General features: G+C 41.0%; 1 long non-coding RNA gene across 2 annotated transcripts in view; it reads left to right on the forward strand.

Annotated features, from left to right (window-relative positions):
• Positions 1-19,465, forward strand: part of LOC144901701 (uncharacterized) — a 147,576-nt gene that overhangs the window by 53,328 nt on the left and 74,783 nt on the right. For both annotated transcript variants that reach the window (XR_013629762.1, XR_013629763.1), the window contains exon 2: positions 8,659-8,774. This is a non-coding gene — a long non-coding RNA (uncharacterized LOC144901701). The remainder of the gene's footprint in view (positions 1-8,658; positions 8,775-19,465) is intronic.

Raw genomic sequence — 19,465 nt, forward strand, 5'->3', positions numbered from 1 at the left:
CAATATGGACTGGTAGTGTGGTGTGCCTCAGATGGATAGCCATGTTTTGTGAGAGGCAAAAGATTGGCGCTCTCATCCAGTTCGCAGTTTGAGCGAAGGGAATATTGTCCTGTCACCCCAGCTTGACATGCATGCAGAAAGGGAGGTAAGCTCTTCTATTGCACCTCTGTCTGCTACTCGGGATTCAGACTTTCGCTTACTACAAAAGATGAGTATTATAATCCATTTGTTGATTGTTATGCGTTATTTTGATTGTGTTAAACAGATTGCTGATCAATTTAAGCAATTGTGGAAGCAAAATGGAGTGCACTAATTGGCTGCACCCAGCAGAGGCGTTCTTGATTCAGTTTCAACTAGTTTGTAGTCGGAAGAAGAACAACTCGACAGCTATGGGAAAGTCATCTACTGTACATCCATGAAGGCTGTCTTATTCTGTTTGATACAAAGCATGAATCAGCATGAAAGCAGGAGTTCAGAACAGTCAGAAAGAAATTTGCATCATTACTGTAAATTCCGGACGATAAACCAATACTTTTTTCACACGCATCGAACGATCCATCCATCAATTTTCTCTGCCGATTCTCCTCACTAGGGTCGCGGGTATGCTGGAGCCCATCCCAGCTGTCTTCAGGCGAGATGCAGGGTACACCCTGGACTGGTCCAGCACACAACTCAATATGGAGAAATTAAAATTAACATCGATTTTTCCTCGTTTTACAGTGAGGAGATTACATTTGGAGGGCAATCCCCTTGTTTTTTCTTACTGTCACTGTGCTCATGGGGCAAATATAATTGTGTAGAGAGTAATGGTAAACACAGTACAGTTTTAATTAACAAAAATGCTACAAACATGACATGAAATGGTGAAATGAACATTTAACACAATTTTTAGCTGTAGTGGACCATGGCTGTGTATGCCTATTCTTGTTGAACCAGCCTCTGCTTGCTTTAAAGGGGAACTGCACTTTTTTGGAATGTTATGATTCACAGTCATTATGTGAACCATGAACTCATACATCTGTGCATTTAAATAATTTGAGCTAGCTTACAATACTGTAATTGAAGTACATGAAGCCAACAACCTCTAACAATGTCGCATCGTTTGATATCCATGCTAGCACGACAAGATGTTCACTTGCCATCAGCATTTTTTACCTGAGGACTGCAGCACACGTCTTGTGCTGGAAGACACAGCCACCCCAATGATAGTGGACATCATAAGTGTTGTTGCCGCCGCTGTTGTTGTTGTTGACAGAAATAGCATAAGTATGTGTATCAATGCTCCGGGAAAAGTTTTGGTAGTGTTTTAAATCACCCAAATATACTGGAAGACACCAGAACTATTACATGTTGTCATCAGTGTGCGTGTTAATGCATGATCACAGCATGGATATCAAACCATGCAGCGTTGTTCGAAGTGTTTTTTTACAGGGCTTCATATTTGACCCGACACCCTGGAGTGATTTCTGACTCAATTACAGCCATCATTACAATATTGTTGCTTTAAATGTTTCTGTAGTGTTCCCTTCTTTTGTATGTCACTTTTTTAATGTTTTTCTTTTTGCTTCCTCCTGCCATGCTCTAACGCTCACATGGGAAACACTAGTTATATGCGTGTGGTGTTGTGGCCTTAGCCTGGGGGGTTGGGGGTCACTTCTTAGACGCAGAGGGGTGCTGCTCCTCTTCGCCTCTGGAAAGAAGGGTTTAGTAGGCAATGCCTCGCCGTCGTCGGATGAACAGCTGGACGGTTGGAGGCCAGTGGGAGCTAGCTCAGAGGTCATGGGGGTCGCAGCCATTGAAAACCTTGGCTCCCAGCTCAAAGGTGTGGGGTGAAAGAGGATCATGCTTCTGAAGGAGAAAAGGAGCTCTTGTTTTCCCCGTGGTTCACAAAGGACATATAGCCATGCAGCCAGCCGAGCAGAGTCTCCCAAACGACAACACCATCCGTCTCATGCCATGTGACTGCATTTTCTACATTTCTATGCACGGCAACAGGAATTATTATATTTGTGCAGCAGCACAGCGATAATATATGGTGTTTATTTTTAATAAACCAGTCTGTGTCTATGCACACCTCTGGAGCCATTGCAAGTGACATATAATACTTGGCTACGAAGTGTTCATCTTTCACATTTATGATGCTCATATCGGAGGGGTGACAGGGGGAAAGAAGTCAATAACTTTCAGGGTCTCGTGCAGAGCCGCTAAGCCATTCTTTCGTCTTTCTGTATCGAAAAAGCAACTTTTTTTGATTAGTAAATAGTCCCGCATGCCCTTCAGGGTACTTCCCAAGACTAGAAGGAACACAAAGGTTAATCTTCCATTTATTGCCACCAGCAGGCAGACAGATAGCATCTTTTAAAATTCCTCGTCAGGTGTTATTGATCCCCTACTGACATGACATTTTCTTGTTTCCCATGTTGCCACCACAATTACAGTACATGTCTTCAGTATGTCGCTATTCAAGAGCACCTGTTTACTTCATATGTCTAAATGGTTCATAACAAGCACCAGTATTGCCTTCACACTTCGGTCAGAATCTGGTCAGAATCTGTTCATATATTTGGAAACCTACAAAACTTGATGTGGTTCCGGTAAAAAATTCTTAGTGGTCAACTATGGGCACAAGAAAAAAGCCGAAAGAAATGTGAATAAACAACATGGGCAAAATTGGTTTGTTATTGTTCAGGCTGTCAAAGTTAACACGTTAATGACAAAATAGTAATACATAATATGCTTAATATAACATGCAGAATATAATAATCTGCTTGCTGACTGTATTGTTTTGAATAATGGCCCATAGTTCCGAAATTGATATCCTATTACATAAGATTTTAGGTAATTATTGTTGTAGTTGCACATTGTCTTGTAATTGTTTACCACAAGGAAATTCCCCCTACTTACCTAAACCTATTTCTATCTGCGATTAAAAGTGATTAATTGTGAGGTAACTATGGACAAAATGTGATTAATCATGATCGCATATTTTAATGGATTCAGCCTAGTTTTCCAAATATTTTGTTTTTTTAAAAAGCTCCTTTCAGGTCAAAGTAAAAACAAATTAAAATTGTTTTTACAAATTTGTGTCAATTAATTACAAATATGACATGTTCTCTGAACCTGCAGAGAGCTTTACAAGCATCTTCCATTCTACATATATTTTGAAATTGTTGGACATTTCATGGTTGTAATTGTTACGTTATTGAGGTATAGCCATTAAAGAACAAGAATCTTGTCTTTTTGTAATTAATGACTTTATCCTGGATATTGGAAGTGGGCAAAGGACACACAAATCTAACAGGAATATCATGGTTTCATTTGAGTGGGTTCTGATAGTAACTGTAATTGCATTCTGTAAAATTATTTTCAGTGGACATCGGTATTGATGTTTTCAAAATATGCTACACAGATAATATTTATGAAGTGTAGGACTATTGGAAGTCCAATGATGATTCTCACCTGTTCGGTCCGTCGCCATCACATATGTTAATTAACATCAGAAATGGCTTGAATGTCTTCTGCTTCAAACACGCACCAGCTGCAAAGCAAGGCGCTAGGTTAAAGTTATCAGGCCAAATTACCCCATGTGAATAAAAATTGTGTATTGATAACTGAAAATCATGTGGTGTCTACCGACATGAGTTGCCGGGTTTTATTTGGCATATACATGGTCTTATAATGTGGCAGTGATTGAACACTGCAAATAATGTTTTGAGTGTAGCTCAATTTTAAATTGTCACTACTTTCAGAGAACATGTCAACAATATGGTAAAGAAAATGACTGCAGTATGCACCCCTTTCAGGTCTGTACACCTTTTGCTGAAATCACAGCATTGATTTTGTGTGGATATATCTCAATCAGAGTGGCGCATTTGGACACTGCATTTCCTCCCATTCCTCCTTGCAAAACAGCTCAAACCCTGTCAGGTAGCTCTTGCATCGGGTTTTCAAGTCCACCTACAAATTCTCGATTGGATTGAGATCTTGGCTTCTTACTTTGTTGTGTATGAACCAGTTCTGTGTGGCTTCTTCGTATGGATGGGGTTGTCTCCCTGGGAAATACATTTCAAATACATTTTCATCCCAAGGTGTAGTTCTCTTGCAGATTGAAAAAGATTGTCATCGTTTGAGTCCCACTTTCCATTCACAAGCCTCCCAGTGCCTGCTGCTGAGGACTATTCCCACCACATGCCGAAAGGTGCATGCAATTGTTTTGACAATTGCATTTTTATCATTGGGTGTAGAATTTCCAAGTCACCATTCCACTTCCCAACCTGACACATTACGTTACACTTCAACTGCGCTATCACAGCAATCGCACCAGAGTTTGTGTGAAAACAGCCTAATTGATGTTGGTTTCATTTCACACCATTCACTTTCTTTGGAAAGTGAATCCAGGATTGCACTGATCAAGCATCCTATCAGCATCGCTGTTATCAAGTCTGTTAATCTCAGTATGTATTTTGCTCAAGGAAGACAATGAGGTCAGCCATCAGGCTGACCAATGCTCTACTCCTTCTTTTATCTTGCTCACTCCGTTCTGCGTCTTGTTTAGATGCTGCTCTGTGATGGAAAATCTATATGGTGTGAGAGGCCAATTTAGGTGGTTTCCAGCGGTGCTATATAGAATAACGCCTCCAGACTCCAAATCAGTGTTAGATGTTTCATTGAGACATGGCTGCTATATGAAGTTTGCACTATTTTCTTCCTTAAAGTTTTTACAAAGACTGTTCTTCCATTGATATACACTGTGGAACCTTCATGTCTTATAATTTTACCAGGATTTGGGGCAAAGTACACCTTGAAAGTTACACGAAACTTCTGAGTTTGAATATTGCCATTCAAAAATTTACTTTTGTGTGTTTTGCTTTATTGTGGATAATCAATGAAGACAAAACTGAACATGTGAAGTGAATCTTTTTCTTATAAAGGGAGAAAAAACAATTCCAGGTCTACATGGTCCAATGTGGAGACTAAGTGAACTCTATCAGTCAGGAAAAGTTTCTAAAGCAAACCACAGTGGTGGGCCTTCCAAGGAGTGGCCAGGTAACCAAAATGACACCAAGAGCGCAGCAATGACTCATCCAAGAAGTCACAAACGACCCCACAACAATATCCAAAGAACTGCAGGCCTCACTTGCCTCAGTTAAGGTTAGTGTTCATGACTCCACAATAAAAAAGACACTGGGCAAAAACGCCCTGCATGGCAGTTCCAAGAGGAAATCCACTGCTGAACATTAAGAACATTAGAATTGTCTCAGTTTTGCCAGAAAACATCTTGATGATCCCCAAGACCTTTGGGAAAATACTCTGTGGTCTCACGAGACAAAAGTTGAACTACAGACTTTCAAAACCAGTTGAAAAATAGCTAGAATAGACCCTTTGCACATTTGAATCCTCATGATTTGGATCCTAAGGGGGAGTGTAACAAAAAGCACTTTGAAAAAGCAATTCATTGAAACAACAATTAAACTGAAAAAGGCTGTTATTTGCTGGTACGCACAACTCACATTTTGTATTTCACAATGCATTTATATCTAGTCTTCTCACATTATTAACTAAAAAATGTAAATGAAAAGCAGGTTTGCCTGCCTCTGCTGGGTCCCTCCATCGCATCCGCTGCTGTAATCACAATCACAAGCGTAGCAGAAACGCTCATTAGACAGCCAAACTGGGCAAGTGTTAAGACTGACATGCACCCACGGAGTGGTTGCAGAGGGCAAGTGTGTCACACGTCATCTGTAGCTCGATGCATCCTGTTTTGACCTGAAAATGTTTTCTTGTGGACAGTTAAATTGTGTTCTGTAATCTGTGTAAGAACAACAGAATTTATTCCAAGTACAAGAAAAAAAACTGTTTCCAAATAAGACTAAATCAGAGGTCAACCAGAGCCAGAGAAAACATTGTGTTTGACTTTTGAGGTCTCTCTCTATGTCTGTACCTGTGTGTGAGTGTACTACCGTATGAAGTACATTTTCTGGGATAGCCTTAGGAGAAAAAACATTCCCCTCGTGTTTGTTTTCTGCGCACAATTTAAACACATTTCCTTTTTTAGGCCTTTTTTCGTCCGGTCTGCAGCTCTCCTGAGCCTGCAACTCATTCCTATTTAAGATATGGTGCATCAGGCTTAGTGGGCTGCAATTAATTCACTGCCCCCAGGGCCTCTCTGGCTTTGTATGAAGGGTCAGACTGGGTCAGGACAGATTTTTTTTCCGAGCATAAGCAGCACTAGGTTTGTGTTGGATCAGATGAGACTGGGCTAATTCTCTCCAGCAGCTGGTCCTTTTCACTCACTGTTTACCCTCTAATGCAAAATCGGCTGCTTTGCCTCGCCTGCCTATAAAGAAATCTCTTTACACTTCAGCTGACCAAATTTAACAATCCGCTTAATTAAAAGCAGACCTGATGCTTTATTTTTTCAGACTGTATTGATTCAGTCTTGGTGGTTTTTGTCTGAAGTAAGCAAATGTTCAAGATTGCACTGGATTGAATCTAAATTGAGTTGTGTTGCGTGTCTTCAAGCCAAGCCACTTCTTTGGTTTCCAAGCCCATCATTATCTATGGTGTGTACACCCCATCCCCCAACCACCCTTCCTTGGCCATTTGGTTACTCTGCGGGTCAGCCAGTATGCTTTCTGTGACCACCACCTCTGTATGTGGGAGTTGTTTGCCGAATGCTGTGTCATCAGAGCTTTGCAGTCTTGCCCCAGAGCAAGTTAAGTCTAAACACTGCACTTTGTGGCTGAAAGGCCATCTGTCACAGGGAGGGAATCCGGCTTCTCCTCCAAAAAGCATAAACAGGGGCGGGCTGTTAAGCTGTGGTGCAGCTCACTGTCATGGAAATGCCCCATCTGAACAAGGCTCTGGCCCTAATCCTTCACCCTCCCATCGTTGCAGCTGCTTTTTGGACCTCTATGACATGCTGTGCATACTCAGTGGCTGTGCTACAATTATGTAATGCTCAATCAAGGCTTGGCGATATGGACCAAAACTCATATCCCAATGCGTTTAGGTTGAATATATATATAGCCCAGAAGTCGGCAACCTTTACTATGAAAAGAGCCATTTCCCCCTCTTGCCCGCTAAAGAAAAATAGCCTGGAGCCACAAAACACAGGTTTAAAAGAAGACCTTCTAAAGTCTAAGAGAATAGAAGAAATAGAAGTATAGCGAGTGTGCATGTGTAAGGGATGCCAACGAGTACGGTTATCATGGTATCATCTTGGTGAAACCTCACTACCTGACGTCTGAAAAAATGTGTAGCACAGTAAATTGACAGCCTGACTTTGGACGTTAAATTTGGAGGGAACTTTGGGATATCAAAGTAGTTCAGATAAGAAAAGACGTGGATGGAGTACTCTTGCTCGTATTGGAGATAAACTTACACAAATGTATGTGTCAATTACTGTAAACTTACCTGATTTGTTTAGTCTGGCGCAAACACGTTCTCATGCTGCTGTTTTTCTAAATGATCTCTAATTTATTTGTGAGAAATGTCAAATAGCTCTGGGAAAGTATGACTTTTTTCCTCCATGTTTACCTTGTGAGCGAGAACTGAATAGCATCCTGTCTGTTCATCCTCGCGCTCATTCAATCACGAGTCAGAACCCGGCCAGGATGCATTCATGGTCTCACAGAAAGTTGGATTTTTTAAAAACTCATTACAAAGACGTGCATTTTTCCACTCGGGTGTTAAAAAATATTCAAGCATTGCAAAGAGAGCCACTATAAAGAGGCTGAAGAGCCACATGTGGCTCTGGAGCCATGGGTTGCTGACCCCCAATTTAGCTGATTAGTGCTTCCATCTCACATTCCCCATGGCGACAGACGGTAAACATGGTTGATACCGTCTCTATACCTTTATACCGTCTTCTTTGCTGTTCACTCCCGCTACGCAGCATCTCCTCCTTCATATCTCCGCAGAGATCTATGATCACTTGGCGTAGTGAATGGGTGCTCAAAGCTAACAGCTTATTTGGCCTGACTAGTACTAGTACCAGTGCTAGTTATATGTCATAATCTTTGAATGTCTTTTGAATGCCTTTTATTTGTATTTTAGCTAATTTATTTATTTTTATGCTGAAAAATGTAGGCAGAAAATGTTACTTTTTCGTAAATATGCATATATTTTCACTTTTCACTAATAATAGCTGCAACTGAACCACAAAGCAGCATGATTTATTCATGTTTTATTTTATTTTTTTAACTGCAATGTGGCGAGAGGCGACTGTACTTGCAATGCACTGCTCTAACTTGGAACTAAAATGTTTGTAACATTTTGAACTATTTTGGATTTTGAGGCAACAATTGAATAGGCTAGAATACTTGCTGATGTGCTGTCATCCATTAGCATTTAAAGTAGAGGAGCGTCATCTGGCTGAATTTAGTGGATATTGTTACCACTTTAGCCAACATTAATTTGTCAGGTGCCATTTATACTTTAAAGCTATGAAATGGTGCTCGGAAATACACAACTTTTCAACTTTGACATATTGTGATGACAACTTAATAGCTGCTTTGAGTCCGTCAAATTGTCAAAAAAACTAGATTTTCTCTCATACGCAGACGTTTTTACTATTTCATCCACAGCTGCCGGATTCCGTATGATAAAGTTTTTTTTTTCTCCCCCTCTCTCTCATCTCAATCCTCTCTTTATCAGGAAGAACATGTGTCGGCTGAGCCCCAAAGAGGCCACTGAGGACGAGCAGCTGAGCGGGGAGAGCAGGAGCGAGGAGATCCTGACATTTCGTATGTGATTGCAGAGATTTACGTCAGGTAATTATTGGGGCTATGTCTGCCAACCTAGAGAAGATCAATTCTTTCAATCAATTCCACTTTTTAAGAGGATAGGCCAGATTACCAGGGCAGTGGGCCGATGTGGACGTGGGCCCCATAATGCTCTTCATGGTCACTCCAATGTGTGTCTGCTTGTAGCATTCCTCAGAGATCAGCCATGTGCTTTCTTCTCTCCCTCCATCCCTTCTTCTTAATTCAAGAATAACTTATTCACTAAGGCTGGCTTTGCATTATAAAAAAATAAGATGGTAATATTTGTCTTTACTGGCTTTATTGGCACGTTTGCAAACAATGAATACTAAATCCATGAATGTTATTTTCAATCAATAACAGTGCAGATCCAATTATTTATTGTTTTGGTCACCCGGGTTATGACATGGAATACAATTATGTTAGCATTACCTTTTATATTTCATTTAAACTTTTTGTATTGAAATAACACAATTAGCCTGAATGGTTCTCCAAGGGGAGGATATCTGTTTTCCATTAGTGCTGACTGTGTGGGGGCTTCCAAGTCAAAGTGCAAGACTCAAGAAAACTTGTTCACATGGAATCCCTCCTTAAATCGCTCACAGACTTTTAACAAATGTTACCAAATTGACAGGAGCTTTGTATAACGACACCAGCGGGGAGGATTATATGTCTGTGTGTGTTGTAAGAGTCGTCCTGTCTCTGGGACTTGCATCAGATAAGAGTGAGGAGTAGTGACAGCGTATATGGGAGAGCTAGCCTAAACCTCAGCACTGTTTATTTAGACATAGCAGCCGGCCGGAAAGTCAACAGTAGTAGGACGCCGAATGCTCACTACCGCTGGAGAAACCCGAGACGGTGGACTCAAGCCGGTGTCAAGCATCTCAGAACCGAATCTCTGACCTGAGCTCAGTTTTGTGTCTCATCAGTGGTGAAACTGCAGAGAATTGGAAGTGACTGCTTTGGTCTCTGCTGTGAAAATGTCTGTAAACACAGAGACTGACCATGGCAGCCTGTCCAGTGTTTCTAGCACCCGGGGGGGGCAAGGAAGGTCAGCAGGGCCCTGTCAACAGTGGAAGCTACAACTCACCTAGTGAGGGTGAAGGCACAAAGCAAATTGATCATGGTTGATTCTTGACGGATGCTCGTCAAGCTCTTTGTGGTTAAAGTGAGGATGGGAAGGTTATAGCAGCATTAGTGCCTGTAGGCTTTAGTAGGCAAGGGCCAGTATGGACTTCAAGCAACATGGATTCTGCGCCTCTCCACTCTCTTCCTCTTCCGTGTCAGAATTGAACAGCATCATAGTATCTTTGTGAGTCTCTGGCTCTGTTTTTGTATACTCACAATATCTTCCTCTTCATATGGCAGTATGAAACCTGTTTTTTTTTTTTCTGCACCATGGTGTAAGGATCCACCGACAGACTTATGCAAAAGTTGCAGTGTCCTTTTCTGACAGACAAATAAACAAGGAAAAATGTTTTTTATTGACATCTATATTTGGATCATTTTTCTGTAGAATATGTTTTTCGGACTTTCTTCTTCATCGCGTACTACACTCTGTTTATTTATTTGTGTGGGGGGTTTGCAGTCCTATTTAGATTTTCTGTCTTTCATTGCGACTGCACAATTTCAGTGGTTTAAAGCGTTTGTAATTTCCTTGGTTATTTCAATTAATGCCATGGAAGTTGACATGTTAACTCTGTATCCATACTGGCTGTCTGCAAGCAAAATTTTATAGACAAGCTACCCACATTCATTAAAAACCAAGTCAAGAATTTCCTTACTTTCCTTACAAAACCCTACCAAGTTCCTCTGATAGAACTTGATTGTTGTTATGTTTCCTTCACTGTTACAAATAACAGGCAAATGAGATGCTCCGTGGGGCGCAACATGACTTCATGTAACCTCCAATGCGAGTTGCCACTTTTAGGAAAGTCACTGTTGATAAAGGTGAATTATTTTTAAACATTTTGATCTGATGCTTGATTACCTGTATGTCACAGCACCCGGGTTGCTGATGATATATATTTTTTTTATTTTCCCTGTTGTATTTGATTCCATTTTTATTCCCTTTCCTGCCATTCCATAGTCACCGGTGCATACCTCTGAGACATGTGCAGAAAGGTTGGCATTAGCATGTGAAAGGGTTCACGCAGACAATGCTATGCATTATGTATTCACAGCATTTGTGTGAAATGCAGCTGCTGTCATTCTTGCTTCTCTGTAATCTGCAGGCAATATTTCAGGCAGAGGTGGGGGGGAGAACAATCTAAAGAAGACACATAGGCACGCTACACCTACTATACCATCCACCACGGTCATGAATCCCATGAAACATCAAATGCAGGGAAGTGTCGGATCCGTCAAAGATGTCTGCTTGCGAGATACACCACAGTGTGGTCTGTTATTGAATCGGATGAAGGTTGTTTGTCTTCTCAGTCAAAACTGACACTGACAATCAGTGAACTAAATAGCTCATCATCAAAGACAAAGATTGTTTTGGAACTGTTCCACAGTGTGGCTCGTTTTGCTCATTTATGTGTGCCATCATTGTTACCTTCCTGAATTTGTATTGTATTTTCAGTCTTTTTGTTTATTTCTATTACAAAAGGCGGGGCTTATCATTTATAACTGGTACAGATACTTAGTGTGTGTGCACCTTGGATGGCCTTGATTTAGCTTGTGTGCTTTGGCTGACTCTCAACCAATCAGATATCACAGCAAACCTTACGTATAGGTTACAGGGTGGGTTGTATACTTCAAATTAGTTGTGCAGTCAACCATCGCCACTTGACAGTTAGAATTTTGCAGCTTCACACTATCACAGTTTTTCAAAAAGATATCATTTAGTAAACTGTGGTGTTTTGTGGTAAATATTGCCTACTATAAGTCAATGTATGAAAATGTAAGCAAATAAAGTGTAAAAATTGATACAGGTGCAGTGAATGATACGCAGTATTCTAAAAGTCACTGGGTATGGGATGTCTTTGAACGCTCAGTTTCAGATACTTTTTTTTCCGACATCGTCTCCCTGTAACGTCACAGCAAACCAGACATTGGGCATTCCCGGATACAAACTGTATGATTGCCCCGAGCTAGAGCGAATGGCTTCCAGGAGATATTTAAGGTTGGCTGGACACCTAACATTAAACCATAAGTGGTTGGAGTTGCAGATTCCAAGGGAAGAGAAAAATATGGGACTGTTTTGGCAAAACTGGATTATCCGCCAAACTGTTGCTAAAGTTCGATGCCTATCCAAAGTTACTTGCAGTTTCTGTGTTTCATTTTATGTAAGTAAACGGTTGTCTGTGTAGCATTATATAGTGTGCATATACATACAGCGCATCTTACCTGCATGCATGCAAATTACAATCACCAATGTCTGGATTTGTTAATAGCCTTTTTCACCACGATTGGTGTGTCTACCCCACATTTTTTTAAACACGAGTAGTACTGCAAAAAACGTCTAATGAACACATTTCCACAACCGATGTGCCAACATTGTCTCCACTTTGTCAATGCTGCGTTTCCAGCCAGTAGGTCATGAGCTACCAGTGATAGCAAAACAGTAAACACATTTCCTTCTCAACTAAAGAGAAGAAAACCGTAAACAATGCTTAGAAATCAGACGTCCAAATCCTTAGTTGATTGTGGTTAATAAGTATGAGATATTTTCACAATAAATTAAGCATATATAAGCAAGGAGGAGTACAGGCTAACAAATCTATTCCATTGTGTCTTCTGTGTTTTTTGAAGTCCTTTATAGTTTGAGCCCTTTTCTTAGTGATGGATGATTTTGCACCCTTGGATTTGTGTGTCACAGCTAAATGTGTTTGCATGGCTATTAGGGAGGCCCGCTGAGGAACGAGTAGCACAATCTTTTAACCCCTCTGCATGGTCAATGATGTAGCGCACATGCATGTGGTTAAGCTCGTTTCAGATGATCCTCTTATTGACAGTTTTGCACTACTTGCATGTTATGTTGGTGTCCATGTAAATACAGTTCTTCATCAAATGGTATTTTTTTATTGTAACCTTTCTGCATAATGTGTTCTCATTTGCACTTATTGGCCTATGTAGGATACATGTTGTCCCTTCCTTTCCCATCCTCATTACCAGAGAGCTGCTTGATGACAGCATCAATATTGATCACAGCGAGACACTGGAGAACATTGTGTTGAGTGGGCCAAAGCAGAGGAGAGACATCGAATTATTTTTTTTTTCCTTTTTTTGGTCATTTGTTTCATTTTGCATCCTATGCAAAAAGCTCTGACTCAGCAATATCTTGTTGCAGCACTTCCATATGCAATACATCACTTTCCATTTCCTTCCCAGTTGCTTTGCCTTGCACTGACATTGCCATCCCTGCTTACTTAAGACACATTAGGTGGTCAATGTGCAATGTTTCGTGAGCTTGGCGCCTTTGCAGTCTTTAGTCAGAGAATAATGGTACAGAAGTGTGGCGTAAATAGGAGTTAGAGAGGTGGAGATTTCAATACGTAATCCGTTAGGAGCAACCCATAAGGGAGCAAACCAAGTGATTCAATTACTACAATCATGTAGCTGTGAAGTTTACAGGCTTTTTTTCTATTTAAAGACAATGCACCTGTGTGTCGATTGCCAAACATTGATCATTCATCGTGCTAATTAGGCCCATGTTACTTACCATCAATTGCAATCATTAGAAATACGTGACATTACACATGTACACATGTACTAAATTAACATAACATAAATGAATTGTACTAATACCCAAAATATGATTCAAAGCAAAGAAGCAGAACACTAACAAATGAAATAAGAAAGTTAAATTTGTAAGACATAAGTCATATAAGTCAACATAAGGAAATGCCTCCTTTTCACTTTTAGGTGTTGCCACAGATTGTTTTTTTTTTTGTTTTGCTAACTTGCACACTGGACATGTTGCATCTAATTTAGCGCCATCACACCTGTTCTTCCCTCTGCCTGTCAAATTGAAATATATACATCCAGTGTGCCTGGGTACAGCCCTCTGAGTTCAAACATGTTAGCTCGAGGGTCTCCTAACCACTTTTCGAGTAGCTCCCCAAAGGGTTTATTCATTTATTACCTACTCCTATATCAACAAAATTAGAAAGCACGGTTCGGCAGTAATCCGGAAGTCCTCGGGAGCACTTTGGAGTGGGGCCATTCTCAGTGGAGTGGGTGTGTCCGGAGGCGAGCCTTGGGTGGAATGAATTACAACAGACTGTTTTGGAAATCCAAGGAAATACACCTGGAATAGGTGCAGATTCTGCAAAAATATAGAAAGCTCGGGTTATTGTGTGTAGCTGCTCTATAGGAGTCCACAACTCAATACAAAGGGCCAAAAATTAGCATAATAGGTCCCTATTGTCCCCTAACTGTGATAAATGAGGAATGACTGTATATTTCGTTTGACATTTTCCTAATACACAATGTATCATTTCTTAGTAAGAAGAAACATACTGTACATATTGACTTAGCGCAGGATCCAAAATGTAGTGGTAGCCTCTATTCTCAGGCATCAGCCCAAGTGGTATTATTTATTTCTAATTAAATGTGATGTCCAAGTATTGTTTATGTTGAAACTGATGAAATGTTACGCTTATTCCAGGAATAGTTGAAGCACCAACTTGGCTTGACAGCCTACACATACAATTATCTGTATACTTGTGGATATACAGGACACTTAGTTAAAGCACAGTGGAGAAGTCCACCTGGTTTCACATGAAAATATTTGGTCCCAGGAATCTTCTCCAAAAGCCTTGCTGCTGGCCCGATAAGCTCGGCCGCCTTTCCAAACCCAGGTTGCATTCCTTCAGATCAGTTCTGAAGTTTAGCCGAGCGTAGCGTTCACCTTTTAGCCCCACCATCCCTAAGCTCGGAAGAGGCTATCTCTGCAACAACAAGAGGAAATGAAGGAAGTTTCGTTGCTGCCACTTTATCTGGTCGGGGTCAGTGCAGTGATCCCCGCAAATTGGCCCCGGACCTAACTGACTGTGTTTGCTCGCGTCCCTGCTGCGCCGCAGCCTATAACAATTGACAAAATGCTGAGGATTTGGTGGTCAAACATCAAAGCCATGATGTGATATATATATGAAGACACATACTTGGAATTGTTGAGCAACAGCATGAATAAAAGCATAAAATGATTCTTTCCGTGATGTCACTTTCTATAAAATAGTCACAGAACATTTCAGTTTGAATGTCTGTTAAATGTTTCTGTTGCATCAAAAAATGGTCTATGAGTCCGCTGCGTCTGAATGATACAGGCCCCACTTGCAAAAATGGATTCATTACTTCAGCCACTGATATAATGATTACCCCATGACAGATTACCCCCACTCTTCATTCTTTTTGTCTTTGATGCACTACATTTCTCTTTGTTATTGCCATTATTCCTCATCCTTAATGTGAAAGCTCCGAAATGATAGTCCATCTATTTTTTTTTCAGAAACACAGTATTTGTTTTTTCCTGATTCATACATTGAGATCCAAATTTCCATTTTTATGGAGGAGAATTGTTTTATTTCATGTCAGTTGACTGAGCGGATCTGACATTGGAAGTTGAAAAACGCCACTGAGATCATTCTAAGGCTTTTTTCAGCTAATTAAAGAACCGCGCCAGGCAATAGTGGCAACTTTGACGGATCAGTTGCAGACACTCCTGAATAATGTTGTCACACCTTTAAAAGTGGATTTTTTTTTTTTTTTGCTACTTCAAAGACCGGGCGCAGCAAATAGCATTAAAAGATGATTGATGCATCTCGGAACGATTCATCCTATTAATTCACCTTTTCACCTCCCAGACGCTTTCCGAAGACATGTATTGAAGCGTAATTCCGAGGAGCGAGCTGTGTTTTAAACAGAACAACACGTGTCTGTGAGGCAATGTTGCTGCTTATCTGGCAGTTTCAGCCTTCAGCCAAAGATAGCTGTCTACCACGCTAATATGTTTATTTTCCTTGACGATTAGCTCTTGATTAAAAGCAGACTGTGGTGTTGCGCTCCGCCTATCTGCGCATTTGTATGTCTGTGTGTGTAAAAATGCCTTTCATCATTCCAGTTTGGCTGTTAGCATGAGTTAGCGTTACTTTATTTCCAGGTAATTGACAGCAGTTTGCTAGTTTGGATCCTGCTTTTTCAGCATGGAGTGTCTATTATCTGACTAGAATAATTCCATGATGTCCCAACTCTAAAAGAACCACTTCCCGTTTCTTCTTGGTCTCCTACCTGCTGCGTGTAGGTGCAATTGGAATTTTGAGTGTTAAGCGGTCATTGTTTGCATTTTTATTTTCATACCCCCTATGGCGATTGACGTACCCCTGAGGGTTCACGTATCTCACATCTTCTGAATGACATACTTGTGTTTTCATTCATTTAACCATTGTTATGTTTGAAAATCCATCCATCCTTTTTCTATGCCGTTTATCCTCACGAGGGTCGCCGGCATGCTGGAACCTATCCCAGCTGACTTTGGGCGAGAGGCGGGGTACACCCTGGACTAGTCGCCAGCCAATCCCAGGGCACATAGACAAACAACCATTCACACTCACATTCATACCTATAGACAATTAACCTAACTTGCATGTTTTTTTGAGAGGAATGTGGGAGGAAACCGTAGTACCCTTAGAAAACCCACATGCAAAGGCACACAGAGATACCCGAGCAAGGAATCGAACCAGAGTCTCTTAGCTGTGTACTAACCAGTTGTCCACCTTGCAGCCATGTTTGAAAATGAAATTTTAAACCACAATGGAGTGAGGGTGCAATGTTGGAATGTATGCATAGACAACATTGCAATTTTTTTGTGTGTGTGTAAATGTACACTTACCAATATGTAGGATTTATTTAAAAATCGATCTAGAGTTAATGACTAAGTTGCAGATCTGTTCAAATTAAGTCCCATAAGTCCCAGTCAAAATTAGAGTATTGACCTGAATATAAAACATTTTTCCCTCGAAAAAAGGCTGAAAAAGATGTGTCGTCTTACTTATACAGGTAGATCTGAATACCTAAATCACCTGTGCATCAATGCTCCCCCAAACCTTGACCTACACACTTTTTCCTTCCAGTCACCTTTCCATTAATATGCTTGGTTACAGCACTCTGTGAAACAATCAGCTTCTTTAGCAATGACCTTTAGTGGCTTCCCCTCCTTGTGGATGTTGTCAATGATTGTCTTCTGGACATTTGTCAAGTCAGCAGTCTTCCCATCTGACCCCAGACTGAGAGACCATCTAAATGCTCAGGATACCTTTGCAAGTGTTTTGAGTTAATTGATTGATTAAGATGTGACACCAAGATTGATGTTTTTCACAATATTCAAGTTTTCGGAGACACTGCATTTTGGGTTTTCATTATCTATAAGCCACAATGATCAAAATTTCAAGAAATAAATGTTTGAAATGTTTCACTGAGTGGCAAAAAATATTGAACATTTTCATTATATATATTTTTTATTTTACATGTTTACTTGGGGTTTAAATATTCAAGGTCTAGATATTTATACATGCACACAGGTGGGGCCAAAATGACTTATCGCCAATTGAATTAGAGCTTTTCTTCCATTCACTCACACACACACACCAGTGAGAGATGCAGCCACAAAACAGAGGGGTATAAACGTGATATGTTAATTTTGTCTTATTTTTCCAATAGCTGGTCTTGAAAAAAGGATTTGTCTTGTCTCATATTCTATCAATATGTTTGTGGAATGCTGGTTTTAAAAACAATAGCAATTATGTTTTCTTGATTTGGTGGCACAGAAAAAAACAACACATGTTTAACTGGCTTTCCATCCAATTTGCACAGGACAAAAACGGTAATAATAAACATAATTTTCACAAGCATCCAAAACACCAGAAAGTGATCTAATTGTTGTGCAACCTGTCAGTCTGTTCTTAAATTAGCACACCCATAATCTTTGACTTTATCCACACAGTGTATGGACAGTTTTGAGTCTTTACTGACGCTGCCCTCTGCCCAACCCAAGACTTCCCCTGTCCCTCCCTTTCTGAACAAGGAGCTCCAATCCCACCTCAGGCTGTGGGAATTTTCTTCAGTCACACTTGGCTTGCCAGGTAAACAAGCCTGAATAGGGAGAGACGTGAGCAGAGTCCATGGGAGCAAATAAAACAGGGGAGGATGTAAATGGATTTATCACTGAGCCAACCCCCTTCCTGCTCATCCGCCAGCAACACCTACCCTCTCCCAGACACTCACATCCTTCACCTCCAACCTATTTTCTCCTGAGCCAGGTGGTTCTCTGATAACCTGGCTGTCTCCTTAACAGGTCACTCTGTTTGGAGAGCTCAGCATCAACAACACAAGTTCTTTTCTTTTTGTGAAGTCAAGTGACCAATCTTGTGGACAACACTGCTACTGACCCAGTAGAGGTAATTCTTTGCGGCAGCTGTCTGGACTCCTGTCCTGCGTCCCTACTGAGAACGATAACAGTGCACTACCTTTAAGCCTTTCAGCTCAAGCAGACACAGACACACTCCCTGCTCGTCTCTCCTTCCTAAATTATTTGCCACTAATCCAGATCAGAAAGTTAAAAAGCAGGTCAAGCGTGAAAGCCTTATGCTGAGTAATGAGAGAGCAACCCATGTGAGTGTGTGTGCAAACTCACGAGTGGCTGTGAGCTCACGGCACAGAATCCCCCACCAAAGCCACCCGAGGCCTCGTTTTCAAAGGAGCCTTTCAGCACGAGGGCAGGAAGAGCAGATTTAAACCAAAACCACCATAAACACAACGTTTTATAACAAACTGGGCCTGCCAAAACAGCTCCCCCACTTTCCGGAGAAATAAACTCAGACGGGATACAGTATAAGAGACAGAAAACCAAATTTACGTGGCACCGTTGACAGCACTCAGGTGTGTGCAAAAGCAGAAAATCTATTGCCATCGATCCGGAAGAGCAAAGCTGAGGCAGAGAGATTGGGTTGTACACTGTTTCTGCTCCTCAAGGGAGCCTTGATCACAGTTATAGCCCCCTGTGTTAATTAAGGTGCTTTGACATTTCAGCATTAGCCCGCTCTCTCATCTTGGCACGCTGGCAAATCTCTTTCACACTCCCAAAGAGCTTATGTTGCAAAAGGTGTTACGGCACTGCTATTAGGAAGGGGAGAGGGTCCAGGTGTGGTGCTTTGTGGCGCAGTACCCACTCCGTACTTCATTTCTTATTCTTTAGCAAGGGTTTTCAAAGTGTGGCAGAGTTGGCACCCCCTTCAGAGAATATAATACGTCTGGGGGCTCCCCCACACCCTGTTGGGGTTTTCTGTTCATCCCAGACATTGTTATTCTCTCTGTTGTTTCATTTCATTTTCTACCACTTATCCTCACGAGGGTCGCGGGGGGTGCTGGAGCCTATCCCAGTTGTCTTCGGGCGAGAGGCGGGGTACACCCTGGACTGGTCGCCAGCCAATCACAGGGCACATATAGACAACAACATTCATACCTATAATAATAATAATAATAAATTTTATTTGTATAGCGCGCTTCAAAACACTCAAAGACACTTTACAGAAGAATGGAGTTGGATAAAAGCAAGTAAACAGAGTAAAAGATACATTAAAATACAACATTCATTCGTTAATACACAGGTAAAACAGGAGTAAAAGCGGGACGGGGCACATCAGTCAGGTATAAAAAGTTAGACATTAAAAACAGATTTAAAGAGGTGGGTTTTGAGTTGT

Source organism: Doryrhamphus excisus, linkage group LG14 (genome assembly GCF_037039965.1).
Source record: "Doryrhamphus excisus strain RoL-2023G ecotype Guam linkage group LG14, RoL_Dexc_Guam_v1.1, whole genome shotgun sequence".
In the NCBI taxonomy this organism is placed as follows: Eukaryota; Metazoa; Chordata; class Actinopteri; order Syngnathiformes; family Syngnathidae; genus Doryrhamphus; species Doryrhamphus excisus.